Raw genomic sequence first — 13,980 nt, forward strand, 5'->3', positions numbered from 1 at the left:
GATTACCAACTATTAAAGTAGAACATTGTTGCAATGTTCTTATTTGTAGATGTTTGCTAAATTTACTTCTTTTTGACACAGTGAAAAAAACAGGTAAAATTTTTCATTATTATCTACTATATTTCATATTTTTTTCTCTTAATTTAGAACAAAATAGTATATTAATCTATTTGGAAAACAAAGAAGTAAGAGGAACTTATGAAAAAATATATATATATTTTTAAAAATATCTTTATTGATTTCTGAGAAAGAAAAGGAGAGGGAGAGAGAAATAGAAACATCAGTGATGAGAGAGTCATTGATCGAGCCCACAACCCGGGCATGTGCCCTGACCAGGAATCAAACCCCGATTGCCTGGATCCTAGGTTGACGCTCAACTGCTGAACCACGCCCGGCCAGGCTATGAAAATATTTTTATTTAACTGGTCAAAATTAATTTTCATAAAATATTGTTTTTTGTAATATTCTTTAAATAAGCATAACTGTGTTATAGTATCCATTAAATGTACCAGTTATTTGAAAAATAATACTTTCTGAAAATTCTCCATTAAGAAACTGACTCAATTTTTAACCAATATAAAATTGACCTTGTAATTATTATTTGAAAAATTAAGTCACAGTGCTGCATATTAGTCTGATGAGAATGATTTCCTTTTCTTGTGCTAAAGGTAGAAGTTCTACAAACTTCTTTTCTTCATGTGTTTTCTAGTTTTGTAGTATTTTTAAAATAATTAATTGCTAAACAAATATAATACCCATTCCCTTCCCTCAACAGATGGTCGACAACAGATGGTATAGATGATTGTTTATATATTTTCTTAGATTAGAATGAAGAAAACAAAAAAATCCAGGTGTGTTCATTTGTTGGCACTATACCCAGTTTTAACCAATTAAATATGTTCCAAAAAGTCTCTTTGAATTTAACCCACCTTTATTGTTCTTAATTTGTTCATCTATTCTCTATTACTTTCATTCTCATCAATCCATGGCTTCTCCTTGGTAACTGTAAATATTTCAACTCTAAAAATTCACTAACATGCATTAACAGAAGAAGAAACACATGAACAAAAGAAAAACAGTACACCAGAGTTTGCAAAGAAACTTCCGTTTTTCTGGTAGTCTTTCCTGCACATGTCAAGAAAAACTGTGTGTTTATATACAAGTATTCATATTCATAAATATGTATATATGTGTATATATACATACACACATATATAAGTATCATAAGTAACTTGCAAATCTTTTCACATCCGTACTTATCTCATTGCTTTATTTCATTGTATAGATAATTTTAGTACTCGTGTTTTTCAGTCAGTGTTCGTACATGAGAATAGTGTAGTTCTTCTGTACATTCTTACTGTTATATAGAGAATGTAATGGAGAATATAATGATATCGAAAGGTTCCCTAATTCCACAATTGCCCAGAACATGTAAAATAATATTTACTGATATTCTTGAAATTTCTATAGTTGTTACTTTTGTAAGTGCCTGTTTTTTTCTTTCCAGTGGATTTAACACTTTTAGCAAATGTGTGTATGTGTGTAGCATTTATCCATGCAGTGACTGTAACTTATCCACTTTCTATGGGAGATAATAGGCCTACTTATTTTATTTGAGTTACTTTAATTTTAATTTTTAATATTTTATGAGAAAAATTTATTTTACTTAGTATATAAATCAAATAAAATAATATAATAAAGACATACATATACCATTACTTGAGTGAAACTCAAATAATTGTTGAATTTTGACTTCTTAATTTTTAGAAAACAAAATATTATAAATGTATTTTCTATGTTACTTCTTTTTCCAGGAAAAAAACAAACAAACCACAAAATATTGTTTTTGTTTTATAAATTATATTGAAAAAATATTTAAATTGTATATATTAAAAATAATACATATTTCCATAAATATATCTAATTTCTTTAACTGGTAAATGAATCCATTTTATCTCATTTATATTTCCTGTGTAATGTTAAATAATACTTAATATTTTACTCATTTATATTTCTAATTTTATATTCATTACTTTATTATTTTACTTCAGTCTACTTTTTGTTATGGTTTTACTAAATTGATATTTAAATCCTTTTATATACTTATTTTACATAACATTTTGAAATGCTGCAATTTTTAAATTTTTTCTGACATAATATTTGTCTTTAACTTTGAAATTTATTTTTTATTAAAATTTTCTAGAATTAATTTTTCCTTCTATTTTATTATTAGTATTGTTTTTTCTACACTGAGATTAGGAAGAGATCTTTAGTCTTTCTACCATTTAAGAAAACTGTTTATGACCATTTGTAGTCAATATTTTTTCAATTAAGATAATTGATTTTAAAAATTGCTCCATAGTTTGTTTTCAGAAAAGAAAATTATCTATCATCTATCTATCATCTATATATCTACATATCTTTATCTATATCTATATCTAGCCATGATATTAAAAGAGCATAACTTCAGAGGATGCAAATAGAAAACATTACTATTTTTTCCACATTTTCCATTCAAAATCATTCTATGCACCTAGTTTTCATGGTTCCTTAGATAAAAATACAGATATTTCCCATAACTCTTTAGTTTTAGTTATTAATCTGATAGTATAATATTAGCCCTATACTGCAAATATTATTTCCACTTCATTCTAATGGTAAAGATATTAAGCTTCATGAACAAAAACAATTTCCTCTCTCTCAACTTGGCAATGCTTCAAGCTACAAAGCTTCCAATTAATGAAGAGGGCATGTTTGGTGTGTTTTATTTCCCTCTTTATGTTTTTACCTCTACCCATCCCCCAAATGGATTACCTCTGGTTCCTGTGGGATCCTTCTAGGAGAGAGAAGAGCAGTACAGGTCTGGAAATATTTACTTGACTAACATTGTCTTTATCTGTCATTGGTAGTTTAAGGGTTTGAGGAGTGTTCTAATTAATTCTCCCAGGATGCTCTAACATAATTTCCTTAGAGATTTGTTTCTGCAGGCAACTGATTGAAGTAGCTTCTTTGATAAACTCAAAGCTGTCCTTTTTCTAATTGTATATTCTCCCATATCAACTTCAGTACCTACCAGCGTATTCCTAGTCTTTCGAGACTGGCAGCACTTCTGGCAAAACAAGGCTTTGGTTTGGGATACTTAAAAATAATTTTCAAGCCAGGGCATCCCCAAGTAATCCAAATCTGTCTGTTGTATTGAGAGTGTGGAACTGAGTAGGCTGTTAACCATGATGCAAATATTTTCTCTCCCTTTCAGTCAACACCGATACACTTTCATACATTCTTTCTATGTCTTTGAATTAAAACTGAACTATTTTCAGAGTTCTTAGAAAAATTAAATTATCTGGTCACAAAAGCAGTTTCAGTTTGGTAATGAGTAAGTCTTTGGTTCTGAAAGGTAGGAACACATGGTGGTTTTAGACCATAGATTTTTCAGTTGGCTTAGGCTCAAACCTAGTGTCAATGCTTAATAACTCTGCAACTTTGAGAAAATTCTTAACTTACCTGTGCTTTAGTTTTCTCATCATAAAATTAAAGAATAATAACGCTAATATCATGAGGTTTTGTTTTGGTATTAGTAACTTGCTTAGAACAGAGCCTGAGTAGACCAAGGGTCATATAGGTGACTATTCATAAACTTGAAACATCTAAAACATCTCTTTTGTTCCAGCTTGGGCTGATTGAAGTCTAAATCTTTAATTGGGAAGATGTAGGGTTACCTTGAGAACTTCATTTCCATTTCCTTGCATTCAGTTTCTCCCTTTTCCAGCTACTGTTTTTGCCATGATCTTGAATGGTGCTGAAAGAGAAGCAAAGGAATAGAAATATCTTACTTGCTTAGATTTGGAATTTGTCATGTGTCTGTGTTTCTCTCATTGTGACTGTATAACTGTAGCTCCTTTGATGTTTCTTTACTGACTGCTTAAGGTAATGTCCTTAAAGTTTTGAAAATGAAACCTCATTGATGATTGAAGTTGTTAAATATTGTTAAATCAGTTTGGAGATAATTTAATTATACCAGAAAGTTAAAATGGCATGTACTCTGCGACCTTTATATTTCATTTCTGAATGTCTACCCTAGAGAAACTCGTGTGTACAAGGAGACTCTTTTGAAGCAATGCCTGTAACAATTACAATGAATAAGCTACTTAACCAGCCTTCAATTGATATTTACAATAGTTTATTCACACACATTACCTGAACTCTCAATATAAGTGGTAATAACTTCTCTACCAATTTTAATAACCCTTCTTTCTATATTATTTCATTTGACAGCATTAACTCCTCAAGTTGTAATGTCTTACCCACACCTGCCTTACTTACGCAGTATGATTGTAATTTGTAAGAATTCATGGAATTTCAATTCCTCAGTTTTAAGTGCCACAATACTTAAAAATGCTTAATCCCTTGTGAACGTTAAAACAGAATGTTCTGGATTAGCATGTTCAATAAAAATTTAGGGCATATCATTTCTATCCATGCGTTCAGTACAATAATATCATTCAATATATTTTTAATGCTTTTATCATGACCTGTGAGTACCAACATGGTTTAGGTTCAGCCTGGATTCTTCATTTTTATATAATATTCTGCCCATATTAATCTTCTATGGTTCTCTGAATTGGCCATTGGTTTTTCATGTCATAGTCTAAAGATACCTTTACATGCCAAAGTCAGCACCCTCATATATTCCCTAATTCATCTCTCTTTCTGTGTCTCTTTCCACCTCCACCATCACACACAGACACACACACACTCATATACCACACACACATCACCTTAATATAGTCTGTATAGATACAAATTTTATGTCAATGTTAAACATTACTTTTTTTAAGAGGTCTCCCTTGATGACTTATATGGCCATTAGTTCTTGTTGGATACGACAATATGTTTTCAAAGTTATCATTGCAACTACAATTGGATAATCAGGTTTCGATTATTTTGTTTTATATCCATCTCTCCCACTACACTGCATGCATATTGTTAAATAAATGGATGAATGCATGCATGAAAGGCTGAATGGATGGAAAAAGGCCAACCTAAATTAGAATTTCTAATTAATGTCACTAAGCTATGGTTTTCTTATCTGAAAAAACTATAGAGTAATACTATGTATTTTGTATATCAATGAGGATTAAAGTGTATACAATGCAGGAAAGTATCCATTGTATACATAGTAAATTGATAATTCACTTTCTCATGGTGAGCTATTAGTATTAATGTCCTTTTCTCTACTTAGAAAACTCTTTAAATATCAAAAACAAAATCATAAATTTACAAGAAAGGTCAATCTGAGAGATTGAATAATCTAAAAACTCTTTTACTACTAACATTTAGAAATGCTTCAGAAAATCCCATTAAATGATTAGGTAGTTTTTAAAGCAGCTAAGGAACTTTTCCGGGTTTAAAATTAAGTAAAAAAAAGAGACTAAATACCAAGGATATTTCATGGAGCATGTTGTTAATTTTAGAAATTCAGAAACTTAAGTCTTGATGCCTCATTGGGGACAGGAATTAAGACTTTGAACATGACAAGTGGGAGGTTAGAATCATATCTATATTTAACATCCTTGAAAGGCTTCATCCTTAGCAAAAAGCTGGCTAGGCTAGAAAAATAAAGAAATTAACACAGAGAGACAATAAGGAAGATATCAAGGCTTGGATAGCAATAAAACAAATAAAGCACACAAACAGAAAACAGAACTATGTCTCTTCTGAGATGACAGAATCTTTTTTTTTTCTTTTTTCTGAGGATGATACAAAATAATGAACTCACAATCTAAAATTATTAAACAAAAAGAGAAAAAATCTACTCTATGTGAGAGTGAGCATACATATCATATAAATCAATGGATAGTTGATTTCTTTAGCAATGCTAACAACATATACACATTTTTGACATGATTTATAAATGAAATAGAGATAAGAAACATAAAAACAATAGTCAGAAGTGAAATGCATGTTTGTAATTCTTGGAATACAGAATTATTAAATACTAAAGAATATATGCCCTAATCCCCAGAACCTATCAATATGTTTTTGTATTACATGGCTAAAACAAATTAGGACTATAGATGGAACTAAGAATTAATTTGTTAAAGCAGAAATAAGAAACTAATACAGTTGCATTTTGCCTTCCCCTTCAAAGTGACACAATGAGATATTTGTGGAGTACCTCAGTTACTTCATATACAACATTTGCATGCAAGATCTTAACCACATCAATTTTCCTCCATGGGAAACAGCTACAATATCACATGGATGAGATCGTCTTCTGGAGAGAATCATTTGGACACTAATTCAGAATATACAAATCTCCGAGGGAAGGGGGAGGGAAGGATGGGAAGAGATTAACCAAAGAATTTATATGCATAAATGCATTGCCCATGGACAATATAACTGATTCAATACCACAATGTTGTAGATATATACTCTATTGTGCTTATTAATATAATACATATTAATATAATATACTTATTAAAACTATTATAAGCACTGAGGCCTAACATTTCCCACACTTTTTATTATTTTCTGGGTGTTAATTAGCATTACTGGTGTCCTCTAGTAAGTGATGCATTGTTTTCTCTCACTGGTTTAAACAGTTTCCCTTTAAGTCTGTCTTTCAACATTTTGATTGTTAAAGTGTCTGAGTTAAATAGCTTTCCAGAAATGTACTGAGTTTTCTGGAAGAATAATGTTTTTCTTCAAATTATGGGACATGTTCAGCCACTGACATTATTTTTTTGCATTTTTTTCTGTCGGTTTTCCTCCCACCTCTCTTTATAACATTCCCATTACTCATATGTTGGTGGAATTGTGTTTCACATATTTCTAAGGATCTGCTCATTTTTCTCTTGTTCCCTGTTTTGCAGATTGTATAATCGTTGTTGCTATCTCCTCGAGTTCACTAATTCTTTCTTCTGCTAGCCAAAATATACTGTTGAGCCCTGGCAAATTTTTCATTTTACTTATTATACTTTAAACTATAAAATTCCTATTCGATGCTTTTTTAATTCAATGTCTTTAATCATTTTTTTTGATTCAACATTGTTTCATATTTTCCTTTATATTTTCACATATTTCAAATACCTGCTTTGAAATATTTGTATCCAAGTCCACCCTTGGGCTCCTTCAAAGTCTGATCTTAACACCTTTACTTTGATTCTTGGGGGGGTGTCTCACACCCATATAATGTTATGTTTTTGTTTATTTGTTTTGCTATCTCTTAATTTTTGGTTTTAAAAAACTTCACTTTTTAATAATATAATGTAGCAATTCTAGATAATGACACCCGCATTCTCCCTACTCTCAATGGCTATTGTTATTGTCATTATTTGCTTAGTTATTTTATTTGTTTGTTTAAGTGACTTGGCTCAACTTACTCTGCAAAATGTAGTTCTCATGTGTGTGCAGCCTCTGGTGGACCTGGTTATATTTTTCTCTGTGTGTTTTTATTTTTCATCTTATCTACCAACATGTCACCTTTGAGAAGTCATAAGCTGTTTACCAATTAAATATTGCTCTTAAATCCTTTAGCTACTTAATTTTTTTCATATATATTTAGTATGTGCATACTTTGCAGTTGCTATCACAGTTTAGGAACTTCAACTATTTGCCCCACTTTCAGCCTGGGACTAGGGGTTTCAAGGTTCCCTCACCCAGTGTTCATGAGAAGGTGTAGCCATGAGGGTGCATAGTCTTTCAGACTGACAGAGATAAGCATGACTTCTTTTTAAGCCTGGTTGCCTAGGAGTTGTGTAATACTGGATCAGGGTAGCTCATTCTCAGCCAGTGTTTGGTCAGAGGTTCTATTTTCGCCGCTTGTGCTAGTAAGATCATTTTTCTGCCTTGTGCTGATTATTGCGGCTGAGGCTTGGGGAATGCTTTCCTGGCTGCCCTGTGTCCTGTTTTGAGTGCTTCTGAGTGGCTGCAGCCTAATGCACATGCACAGGGCAATTCTTGACTATCAGTTCCCCTGATTGCCTGTATTAAACTTTTGGCTACTTATATCAGGGAGCTACCAGCTTCCTCTACTGTTCTCCCCCAAGATTTACATTGTTTTCTAAAATGCCTTTAGTTGTGGAATTCTCTAAGCTTTGTTCCAAATAAAGTTATTCACCTCAGGCAAAGTTGCAAAACTCTTTGCTTTATGGCTTCCCTTCACTTTGGCACAACTTCTGTACCACTGCCTGGGAGACAAAGACAGAGGCCCCCTGTTACCCACTCAGGAAGCGCTGGGGTGAGGCAGGCTCTCCTTTCCCCACTGAAGGCACCTGCCGCTTTAACAATATCGCCAAACCTCACTGTCAAGTCAGACACAGATGCCCTCTCTGCTGGCCAGGACTATTGCTTGTTCATGATCTGAGTCAAGTTGGGGGTGAGAGGAGGAAGGTCTGAGAGAAGCAAAGGCACGAGGAGAGATGACGGAGAGCATGTCCCTCTTGAATTCCGCATCGCTGAAGACCTAACTCTAGCTGGTGCTGGATGAAACAGTGAACTTAAAATCAAATATGAAATTGAATTTGCTTATTTTTTTAATCCTCACCTGAGGACATTTTTGTTTTAATTGATTTTTACAAAGAGAGAGACAGAGAGAGGGAGAGAAACACCGATGTGAGAGAGAAACAAACCATTGCCTTCCCTACACGCTGTGACCAGGAATCGAACCCTCAACCTTTTGGTGTATGGGGAAGACACTCTAACCAAACTAGCCACCCAGCCAGGACTGAAATTGAATGTTTAAAATGCAAAATACTTTATCTTAATAACATAAAATGGCAGAAATTATACAGAATTTCTCTGAGTTATCATTTTTAACCCCATTATTCTGTGGAAGCAGCTAGATGATTTCTCAATAGACTATAGCAGGTAGTATTTACTTAAAAAAAAAAGGAAAAGCATTCTGTGTTTATAATTAAATAAATTAGCAGCAACAATGAGTATTTAATATGAATGTGAAAGTATGTTAGCTATCTCATACTTCTTTGTAATTTCAGATTTCTCTTGTTTGAATAGTTACCTCATGAATATAATAGTAAATATACTTCAAAATGTTATTTAAAAAATGGTTGTGTATTACATATTTTGAGAGAAAGACTGATAAAATAGTATGGCATTTTAGGAGAGGGAGATGCTTTTAAAGTTATAATTATTAGAAAAAATTTTGCGGATGTTGACCTTGAAAAATTAGATTTTGAAATCCTGAGACTTGTAAAAGAATACAACACATATTTTGCCTTATTTTAAAATTTTACATTGGTTTTGGATGTACAGTTTAGTGGTTAGACACTTATATACTTTACATAGTGTCCCCTTCAATAATTCTAGTACCCTAATTGGCATCATACATAGTTATCACAATATTATTGACTATTTTTTATGCTTTACTTTATTCCCTGTGACTATTTTGTAACTACCAACTTGTATAGCACAGAGATTTTAAGTAAAATATATAGTTTGTGTGGGAAATTAATGTTCGTGAAGGAAATATATCTGTTTACTCAGTACAAATTCATGATACTATTTATTTTTTTGTAGTGTAAATAATAGAGTTAAAGATACGTGTGCTGATCTCAAACAACTAATGCAATTTACATGCTATAGCTTTTATTGCACCATAGTAAAAAAAGAAAGGGAAAGTTTTATATGTTTTATTTATTTTTCCTTTTTATTGCTATCTAAATCATAAAACACCAATATTTTTATAATGAAATCTTCTTTTGAATGAACTACTGTGGAAAGCATAACTTTGCTATTAAACTTTAAAAGAGGGCATGAAATCAGATGACAACTACACAGATGATCCAACAATAAAAATGATATCAACAAGGTCACATTTGACAGAAAATCTTCAATCATTCCATTGGTTAAAGAGTTGCCTGCTTTTCTCTCTTTTATGTAGAAACCAGTCTAATCCCTAGGCAACACAAAATATAAATTGTACTATTTCTTCTTACTTCCTTCACGGGATATTAGAAGTTTACTTAAAAGAATCCCTGGGAATGAAAAAAGCAAGAATTCTCAATTATTTTCTAAACGTATGCATAAGAAACTTCTCTAGGGTAGAAATAAGCCGAGCAAAACCCATTCTCCTTGAAAATAATATTTTGCTAGAAACAGGGTAATTTCCTGTGACAAAATAACTCTTTGAAACACACAGAAAAAAAGAAAAACAGTTATCATCTTAATATACTTGCTTTTGTTGATTTAAATTTGTTTGGCAAGCATCTTGACCATATTAGAATTTGAGTCAGTCACAGAATTATTTCAAAATGAAAAATAAATTTTGTCTTTTCACTATTGGTATTTTACAGAAACGTTATAAGAAGATAGAACAGTATCAAAACAGATGTTAGCCTCTTCTTGAGTCAATTGCAAGCTTTATACTTTCAAAGGCTGCTTTCTTATTTCATAATATATGTTTAAAATATATAAAGATCTTATTTCTCTAATTTTCTTTTATTAGCACACAGTAAAGCAGGAGGCATTTAGGTTAAAATTCTAAAATGTTTGTGTTGGCTGCATCTGTGTGGAAAACAGAAAGGCTACCAATCAGACTAACATTTATGCTACATGATAGACATAGGGAACAATGGATAGCTTTTGTTTTTCAAAGTGAGTTTGGTATACATGTATTTCACAGAAGTGTGTCATAATTTTATTTAAGGATATAATTAACTTTTGATAAAAAATATATATGCATTTTTGTATATACAGTTACAATAATTTTCCTGACAGACCTTTGAGTTCACAGAGTTTGCATGAACATAAAGGTTACTTTTGTAGTGAAGAGATAATGCTTAGTAAGTTTACATCACTCTAAACCAAAGATCATAAATTTCTCGAATAAATTGCTGAAATGTGCAAGAATTTCATGCCCAACAGAAATAAGAGTGTATGTTCTCCTTTCTCAAGATTTCTGTGGCTATTTGGAGTCTTTGTGGTTCCATATACAGTTTTGGAACGTTTGTTCTAGTTCTGTGAAATATACCGTTGGTATCTTGACAGGAGTCGAGTTGAATCTAAAGATTGCTTTGGGTAGTATGGATATTTAAATTATGTTAATTCTGCTTATCCGTGAACACAGGATGATTCCACTTATTTGTAACTTCTTCAATGTGGGATTAAGCAAAGAAAAAAACATACAAAAAAATCATAGCCTGGCTGGTGTGGCTCATGAACCAGGAGGCCATGGTCTGATTCCAGGTCAGGGCACAAGCTTGGGTTTCAGGCTCAGTTCTCAGTGGGGGGTGAGCAAGAGGCAGCCAATCAATGACTCTCATCATTGATGCTTCTCTTTGTCTCCCTCTCCTTTCCTCTCTCTGAAATCAATAAAACATGTCAAAAAAAGAAAAGGAAAAGTGGGATGGGGGAAGGTAGAAGAGGGTAAATAGGGCATAAACTGTGATGGAAGGAAACTGGACTTGAGATGGTGAACACACAATGCAGATGGCGTATTATAGAATTGTATACCTGAAACCTATATTATTTTATTAACCTTTTCATGTGTTTTTTAATGATTTCAGTGTCTTTATCCTGAAGTTTCAACTCAAATTTTGCCCATATTTATTGTATTATCCATCCTTTTGTTATTGATTTGTAAACGCTACTTTTTAAAATTCAGAATGTTAAGTCCATATAAGATACACAAGTCAAATATCATCTCTGACTCAGGGGATTAACTTTTTGTTTTGTAACAGTGTTTTTAAGGAACAAAAACTTTTTATTTTAACATGATTTAAATTGTAAATCTTTTGGTTAATTTTTATTGTGTATTATTTGCAATTATAAAATTGTTATTTTAAGTTATGTTTAGAAACTTAAATGATTTTTCTTTCACATTAATCTAAAATTCATCAGGAAATATTTGAATGTGCATGAAGTAGGTTTCTAGATTTTTTATTTTTAAATGGATATTCAATTGACCCAGTTCCGTTTATTTAAAAAGTTATCTTTTACCCATTGCATTATGAATTTTTTATAAACAATATTCTATTCCATTGATTGATGATTATTTACTTCTGCCAACTTTACATAGTCTTAAGGAATATACAAGTTCTTTATACTTGTTATAAGTCCTCTAGATTTTTTTATTTTATTTCTAAAGATTGCATTGGCTATACTTTATCAGTCTGTCTATTTAACTATCCAACTCAATTGATAAATTACACAAAAATCTGCATTAATCACACATGTGCATGTACACATACAAACACATGCAAACAAATATATATTCCTCCATTTCTTTAGAGCTTCTTTAATTTCCTCAGTAATTATTTATGCACTATGGTTTTATTCTTAGGTATGTGTTTTTAATGATATTTAAATTGATGTCAGTGTGCATTTGCTTATTGCTGATATACACAAATATATTTTATCTTTTTCAATTTTTAACACTTTATTGAAATATAATTCACATGTTTAAGATAAAATTTGATGACTTTTGAACTTTATAAATATCCATAAATAATCACTCAAATACCAGATTCAATATTTTTATAACCCACAAAAATACCTTTTGTATTTTTTATACTGTTGTAAATCATGCCTCCCATTTCCTCCCCCAGTCGAACACTGATCTGAATTATGTCACTGCAGATTAGTTTGCATGTTCTAATTTTTTTTTTTTTTTTTTGGTGGCCAGTTTTTTAATCTTTATTTTCCAGAGTATTACAGGTTTACCCTCTTATTTCCCCCCACCACCCATGTCCACCCAGTTCTTACCCACCCCAGGCCTCCACCACCCTATTGTCTGTGTCCATGGGTTATGTATATATGCATATAAATTCTTTGCTTAATCTTTTCCTGCCCTTCCCTCCCCCTTTCTTCTGAGATTCTTTAGTCTGTTTCATGTTTCTATGCCTCTGGTTCTATTTTATTCATCAGCTTATTTTGTTCATTAAATTCCACATATAAGTGAAATAGTGATATTTGCATATTCTACATTTTTATATAAATAAATTTTTTAAAATGTCTTTTTATCTGAGTTCTTTTGCTCAGCTTATTTATTTGGAGGTTCATCCATGCTGTTGCATGTCTCTATAGATCAGTACTCTTAATTGCTGAATATCATTTAGCAATATGGCATTGAATATTATATGTGTACATCATAAACATTTGGTTCATTTACCTGTTGATGGGCATATGAGCCATTTTGAGATTTGTATATTGCAAATAAAGCTGCTATAAACATTTACATTCAGATCTTTTGTAAACATATACTTTTATTCCTTATGGAAAACAATCAATAAAACCAATAATAATACCAATAAATACAGAAGCAGTAGCTAGAGGCCAGATGGCATGGCTCAGCAGTTGAACATCAACCTATCATCCAGGAGATCACAGTTTAATTCCTGGTATGGGCACAGCCCAGGTTGCAGGCTCGAATCTCAGTAGGGGGCGTGCAGGATGCAGCCAATCAATGACTCTCATCATTGATGTTTCTCTCTCTCTCCCTCTCTCTTCTTATCTCTGAAATCAGTAAAGATATAAATCTATACAAAAAAAGCAGTAGCTAGAATACAAGTATTTTTTGTACTAAGCATATAATTTTTATTTTTTAGCCTGATATGGTAAATTACAGTGAGTTATTACCAAAATTACACACATCATTCTCTTCAAAATATACTCCTCCTCATTGTATCCATGTCAAGACAGAAATCTAGAAATCTAGTACAGTTTCATCAATTTTTAATTTATTCCTTACCACCACATATAATGGGTTACTACATCCTAAGAATAATAAAGTAAATTTATTTTTTTAACTACAAACACAATACATTTTCACATTCAGCTAATTTGAAAATAAATTTAAAAGAAAATATAAAATGATCTTACCACCTAGAGATAAAACAAATAAGTTTGATAATTCTTTCCTTTTTTAAAAAAAATATATCTTTATTGATTTCAGAGAGAGGAAAGGAGAGAGAGGTAGAAACATCAATGATGAGAGAGTCATTGATGCAGCCCGAAACC

The sequence above is a fragment of the Miniopterus schreibersii genome (assembly GCF_964146895.1).
Source record: "Miniopterus schreibersii genome assembly, chromosome: 2".
In the NCBI taxonomy this organism is placed as follows: domain Eukaryota; kingdom Metazoa; phylum Chordata; class Mammalia; order Chiroptera; family Miniopteridae; genus Miniopterus; species Miniopterus schreibersii.